Genomic DNA, 6,930 nt, shown 5'->3' with positions numbered 1-6,930 from the left:
AGGATCACTTGAGCCCAAGAGTTGGAGGTTGCTATGAGTTAGGATGACACCATGGCACTCTACCCAGGGCAACAGCTTCAGACTCTGTCTCAAAACAAACAAACAAAAACCTAAAGAGGTAGAGATGGCAGGTGAGGCTGCAGAATGAGGTCTGAGTGCTAACTCAGCAAAACATTCCCTCTTAAACCTCAATCCTGCCACGCTGTCTTAGGCCAAAGCCCAGAGACAAGCAGGTTTGGCCTCTCTGCTTCCATTCACTGGACTAGAGCCAGCTCTGAGGTGGAGGCCTCCCAAAGTGCTAGAAGAGCCATTGTACCTGGCCATTTCTACTTCTTTGAACAAAGGCAAACCATTTGCTATTTCTCAGATTGAGTAGTTTTCCCTCTAAATTAAAGCAATACTACTAACACCCAGGGTTACTGTGGGGACAAAAGAAAAGCAGCCTTTCATTCCTTCTTTTGTTCACTCATTCAACAAAGCGTTTGGAGAACTGTGACCCTCCCCAATGACCCATGCCCTTCAATGTGGGCAGGATTTGCGAATTTAATGAGTGTCACTCCTGTAATTAGGCAAAAGTTAAGGGATTTTGCAAATCAGTCGATTTTGAGTTAATCAAAAGGGAAATTTTCCCAGGTGGGTCTAAAATCAGAGGAAAGCCATACAAGTGTCAGCAAGCCTCTGCTGGCCTTCCAGCTTGCCCACCATGAAGCAGCATGGTCCACAATCCTGCCCGCCTAGAACTGCAGACAAGAAACAGATGACTACATATTGTCTGATGAGTGTGTCAAGGGCTAGCACTTTTCAATGCACTCCTTAGTGAGTCTGGTCTTTGCCACAGCCCTTCTCCTTTAATGGCTACAAGGGAAGGGGAACAGAGAGCATTACTTGCAGAAAAAGAAGGAGGATGTGACATTTGGGGAAATCCCTTCTAGGCAGGCAGGGAGGAAAAACAAAGCCCATTTTGTTTCCGAGAGGAGAGGCAGAGAAGGAAGAGGCGGTGTATCTGGGCTGTCTCACTTTCTACCTCCCCAAAGCTGGGGAAGGGGCAGGTTTTAAATAACCAGAAAAGTTTTGGAGAGGTCTCAGAGTAGGGGGATATTGTTCTTCTTTTCTTCGAGAGAATGCGGGGGAAATTCTTTGTTTTGTTGTTGTTGTTGTGTTTTTTGAGACATAGTCTCACTCTGTTGCCCTGGGTAGAGTGCTTTGGCATCATAGCTCACAGCAACCTCAAACTCTTGGGCTTGAGTGAGCCACTTGCCTCAGCCTCCCAAGTAGCTGGGACTACAGGCACCTGACACATGCCCGGCTAATTCTTCCATTCTTAGTAGAGGTGGGGTCTTGCTCTTGCTCAGGCTGGTCTCCAGCTCCTGAGCTCAAATGATTCACCTGCCTCAGCCTCCCAGAGAACTAAGATTATATGTGTGAACCATTGCGCCTACCCATTATTGAGGACTTTTTTTTTTTTTAGAGTTTTTTAGTTTTATTTAAAAATATGGGACGCATAGGTGGTGCCTGTGGCTCAAAAGGGTAGGGCGCTGGCCCCATATGCTGGAGGTGGTGAGTTCAAACCCTGGCCAAAACAAAACCAAAACAAAACAAAAAAATATGGAACGCTTCACGAATTTGCGTGTCATCCTTGTGCTGGGGCCATGCTAATCTTCTCTGTATCGTTCCAATTTTAATACATGTGCTGCCGAAGCGAGCACTATTGAGGAAATTCTAAGTGTCTTTAGAGAGGTACTAAATCCATCAGGCACATGCTTGGGTAGTTAGCTATAAAAGGATCTAGGTAGAGGGAGAGCCCAAAAGAATGTCCTTGTATGGCCCCCACTGCCCAGCCTTTTCATCTGAAGCCTATGAACACCCAGCTCATCTGTCCCCCTCCTCCTGAGACACAAAACAAACCTGTAGAATATTTATGTGCCCAGAGGCACATTATCATTTTCCCCGAAGTGAACAACTTTTGTGAGCAGCTGTTATTCATGAGTAAATATAAAGTCAAATATCAGAGGGGAACTTTTTACATTTCACACAATAAAAGTTTTTTTTTTAAAGACAAAGTCTCACTTTGTCACCCTCAGTAGAGTGCCATGGCGTCACACCTCACAGCAACCTCCAGCTCTTGAGCTTAGGTGATTCTCCAGCCTCAGCCTCCTGAATTGCTGGGACTACAGCCACCATCACCACCACCCCCCACACACACACACAACGCCTAGCTATTTTTTTTGTTGTTGCACTTTGGCTGGGGCCGTGTTCGAACCCACCACCCTGAGTATATGGGGCTGGCTCCCTGCGCACTGAGCCACAGGTGCCGCCACCAAGGTTTTAAAACAAAAAAGAACAAGACATCTTCAATTAGTAGGATCAAGTGTTTTCTCTCACCAGTGTGTTGGTGGCTTGGTGGGTTGAAAGCAAGATCAGACCACTACTAGCAAAAAAAGAAAGCTGCATTGTAATTAATTCGTTTATTTTTGAGCATGTGAACATAGCTGGAGTACAGCTGGCCCCAGTACCAGCAGCAAGTTAGAGTAGTGGTTCTCAACTGGCACAATTTTGCTTCCCAGGAGACATTTGGCAGTGTCCAGAGACATGGAAGTCACAGCTGGAGGGGTGTGCTGTTGGTGTCTAGTGGGTAGGAGTCACTGATGTTGCTAAACACTGTACAATTAAAAAAAAATTCTGCCCAAATGTCCTGATGTCGAGAGATCCTGCCTATGGGTAAAGCAAGTTGCTAAGGGGGCATTTGGGAGGACAGCCCGTCTCTATGAGGGTGGAAAGGAGGAACAAGAAAGGAAGGGTGAGCCCAAACCCATTCCATCTGCAGGGCCCAAGAAGGACACTGGCCCGGTCCAGCCCCAGGTGGGGGCATCTGCAGGTGCAAGCCTGGGCAGGAAGAAGCTAAGGGCACGCACTTACTCTGGACTTCACTCCAAAGGCCTAGGCAGACATCAGAGGGGTTTTGGTAAAGCTGTGTCAGGAGGAGGTTTTCCCTTACAGGTTAAAAGGGGATCTCAAATACTTCTCATCAGATCTTCATAATACTTAGTGAAGAAAGAAAAGTTGTTTTCTTTTCTTTTTCTTTTTTTTTTTTTAGAGACAGAGTTTCACTTTATCACCGTCAGTAGAGTGCTGTGGCATCACATAGCTCACAGCAACCTCCAACTCCTGGGCTGAGGCAATTCTCTTGCCTCAGCCTCCCGAGTAGCTGGGACCACAGGAGAAAAGTTGTTTTCATTTCTATTTTAAAACTACATTCTACAGTGTACTCATTACTAATATGAAACCAATATATAAACAACTATAAGCCCAAACAAAAGATAAAACACAAACATAGTCTAGCATGGGAGAAAGGATAAGGGAGGGTGAACAGTGGGTCCTCACGTAATGTCACCTCACCCAGGTCATCACACCCCCTGGGTGAAGGGCTCAACCACAACTTGAACTTTAGAATTGAAAACAATGTTTCCTAAACATTTGTACCCTCATATTAATTTGAAATAAAAATACATCCTGGGCGGGGTATGATGGCTCATGCCTAAAATCCTAGCGCTTTGAGAGGCCAAGGCAGAGGATTGCTTGAGGCCAGGAGTTCTAGACCAGTCTGGCCAACAAAGGGAGACCCTGCCTCAGTAAGAACTTCTAAAAAATTGGGCAGTGCCTGTGGCTCACGGAGTAGGGCGCAGGCCCCATATACCGAGGGTGGCGGGTTCAAACCCAACCCAGGCCAAATAGCAACAAAAAATAGCCAGGCATTACGGTGGGCGCCTGTAGTCCCAGCTACTCAGGAGGCTGAGGCAAGAGAATTGCCCAAGCCCAGGAGCTGGAGGTTGCTGTGAGCTGTGACGCCACGGCACTTTACCAAGGGTGACAAAGTGAGACTCTGTTTCAAAAAAAAAACTTCTAAAAAATCAGCAGGGCATGTTGGTGCATGGTTGTGCTCCTAGCTATTCCAAAGGCTGACAAGGGAGGATCACTTGAACCCAAGGGTTCGAGGTTACAGTGAGCTATGGTCACACCACCACTCTCCAGCCTCAAAGACAGATTGAGACACAGCCTCTAAAAAAATGTACATTATATATTTCTTTTCTCTCTTTTTTTTTGAGACATTCTATATTTCTTTTCTAAAAATGTACATTCTATATTTCTTTTCTCTCTTTTTTTTTTGAGACAGAGTCTTACTATGTCGCCCTTGATAGAGTGCTATGGCATCACAGCTCACAGCAACCTCCAAGTGCCTTTTTGACGGGAGAAAATACCCAGGGAAAGAGAAATGAAGAGACTCTTTCCTGTCTTCTGCGAGCAGAAGGTGCAGAGCTGAAACTGTGCACAAAGGATCTTAACTGCCTTATTCTTTTACGGAACGCCCATGTGTTCTTGCTGGGGTTATTTCTCCTTTTATGAACCTTGACCGTGCCTCAGCTACTTACAATTGCATGATTAAATCAAATTCTCCTCCAGCAATGGTCTGTCCTTGAATTATGGTATTAGTTTAAATAAAAATGAACTATAATAAGAGTTCATAGTGCACAGGTAGTATTATCACCATGGGAACATTATTGACTAGTCAGAGGTCAGTGGGCTGTGACTCTTGTCGAAACCACATGTTGGCAGATTACCTAAGTGTGGAAAGATGAGCACGTGTTAGTTTGATAAACGGATGAGAATAAAATACTGGGATTCATACAGAAGAAATACAGCACATTTAGAGCATTTTGCTTCAAGGATGGCTTGTTCGTATCCCTTAATTTCAGAACATTTCCTACTTATAGTCCATAAACAAACTGCTTTGAGTTTGCAATGTGCCGACTTCTGCTGGGAGGCGTGATGAAACTTCTTCGTGGACTCTTTATTTATAATGTCCTCTAACTCCGCTGAAGGTGAAGGTGCAATGTTTTCCTTCTGTTCTGCAGGTGGTGAGGAGGAGGATTCCGTGAATAAACTGCCTATTTACTGGCCAAGGGCAAGGACTGCTTAACAACTTTTCTGATTTGTTCGGGAGGTGTTTGCCAATAAATACAAATTAAGCTGAATTCTAAATTAACAAATTCGAGAAATAATTTCCATCACCAACCATTATTGTTTTTAGTCTTTTGATGTTAGTGATTACACTAATACTTTAACTTCTACATTGCTGTTGGATTTCTTTTTTTCTGAACTGTCTGTGATAATGAGACACTCCTGTGTTCCAGAACTTTCAGTTTTCAAATCTTCCTATTTCCAAAATAAAGCTCAGATGGGCAGCACACAAAACCGTTTGCTGTCTGACCCCGGCATATCTGCTCATGTCTCTTCCCTCTATTTGGGATCTTAATGTGGAATCTGTGCAGCGGTCACACCAGGGGGCCAGACACCCCTCATTTTTGGTGCACATTTTATTCCCCTTATTTGTAACCCTGCTGTCTCCTCTGTCTGAATTGCCTCACCACTCCACCTGGATTTCTCCTCCAATTCTTTTCATATAATGAGAATCATTTCAAATAATGAGGTAATTGGGGGTATAGACAAATGACTGCCCTTGGAAACCAAGACTTAGGGAGCAGGAGTCAAAATCCTTGTCTTTCAACCCGTCCATGAACATCAGTTTGATAACTTGCTTGGGTTTTTTGCAAATAGATAAACTGCTCAGCCACCAGGATGTCTCTCTTTTGGGAACTGCCACCTGGAACCACAGGTCACAGGGGTGGATCTTTGGCAGCTGAATTTGCATCGTCTGATCTACAGCTTGGGGGCCTACCACTTGACACCCTGTTAAGATTCTCTTCTCTGGAAATTTTTAATTGGGACCTAGGGAGAATTAGGTCATTTTCATTATGTGGTTAGAACTACCGCTTATAAATGTAACAATTGTGAAGCAGAGATCTTCACTCTGAACTGACAAAAAATGCAGAGGAAATGTCATGGAGGGATAAGATTCTGAAGAGTCCATATGGAAGAGTAGACGTGAGAACCAGACCTGGAAGCTTCTCAGACCTTAATTGTAGTTCCTTTGTTACATTCTTGTCCTTGGAGTCTATGAGATAACAATGTATTCTTATAACAAATCCTTGCCTTTTAATTTCTTCCCTATTCATTTGCGGAGTAGAGCACACTATGCTCATTTGACATGCAAATCACCTCTTGGTTTTAATGATTTTCTTTCTTCTTTCATCTTCAACTCTTTCTCTTCTCTGCAACCCCACTGCTGAATAGCATTCCACTGTGATTATACCCCAAGTTATTTATTCATTTTCCCGTGGATGGAGATTTGGGTTGCTTTTTATTTTTTTCCTATTTCAAAGGCAGCTGTTAAAGATATTCTTGTATGGGTCTACAATTGCACATAAGTAAATAATTTTAGGGCTTATTACTGAGAGTGGAATTGCTGACTTGGTGGTTATATAAATGTTAAAAGATAATGTCAAATTATTTTCTAAAGTTATAATAGTTGACATTCCTTTCATCATTAACTGTCAGTAATAATTAATACCTATGGAACATGTGTCATGTGCCAGGCAGCCACCCACTGATAGAGTTTAATATTATCGCGCCTTTACGTTCCTACAATAAACACTCCTTGAGCATGATGTACTTTATCTGTAATATATTGTTAGATTCAGATGGTTAATATTTTATATAGATTTGCACATCCTTGCTCGCAAGTGCAAAAAGCCCACTTTTTTTTTTGTTCTTATTCCTTGTCTGGGTTAGATATTGGAGTCCTACCAGCCCAAAGAAATGAGGCTATCCTTTACTTTTTTATTTTCTGGAATGATTTGCACAAGAAATGGTTATTTTCTGTTCCTTGAAAATGGTCAAGGGCAGTGCCTGTGGCTCAGTGAGTAGGGCACCAGCCCCATATACCGAGGGTGGTGAGTTCAAACCTGGCTCTGGCCAAACTGCAACAAAAAAATAGCCGGGCATTCTGGCAGGTGCCTGTAGTCCCACAAAGCT

The 6,930-nt window shown here is 43.6% G+C and overlaps 1 non-coding gene across 1 annotated transcript; it reads right to left on the bottom strand.

Moving 5' to 3' along the window:
* Nucleotides 1-1,599: 1,599 nt before the first annotated feature.
* On the bottom strand, nucleotides 1,600-1,706 carry LOC111725581. The gene has a single exon (XR_002773615.1). It is a non-coding gene; the product is annotated as a U6 spliceosomal RNA (small nuclear RNA).
* Between the last annotated feature and the right edge of the window lie 5,224 nt (nucleotides 1,707-6,930).

This window comes from Otolemur garnettii, unplaced genomic scaffold (genome assembly GCF_000181295.1).
Source record: "Otolemur garnettii isolate 467f Iridium unplaced genomic scaffold, OtoGar3 scaffold00043, whole genome shotgun sequence".
Taxonomy (NCBI): domain Eukaryota; kingdom Metazoa; phylum Chordata; class Mammalia; order Primates; family Galagidae; genus Otolemur; species Otolemur garnettii.
This window is presented reverse-complemented; position numbering and strand designations above follow the sequence as displayed.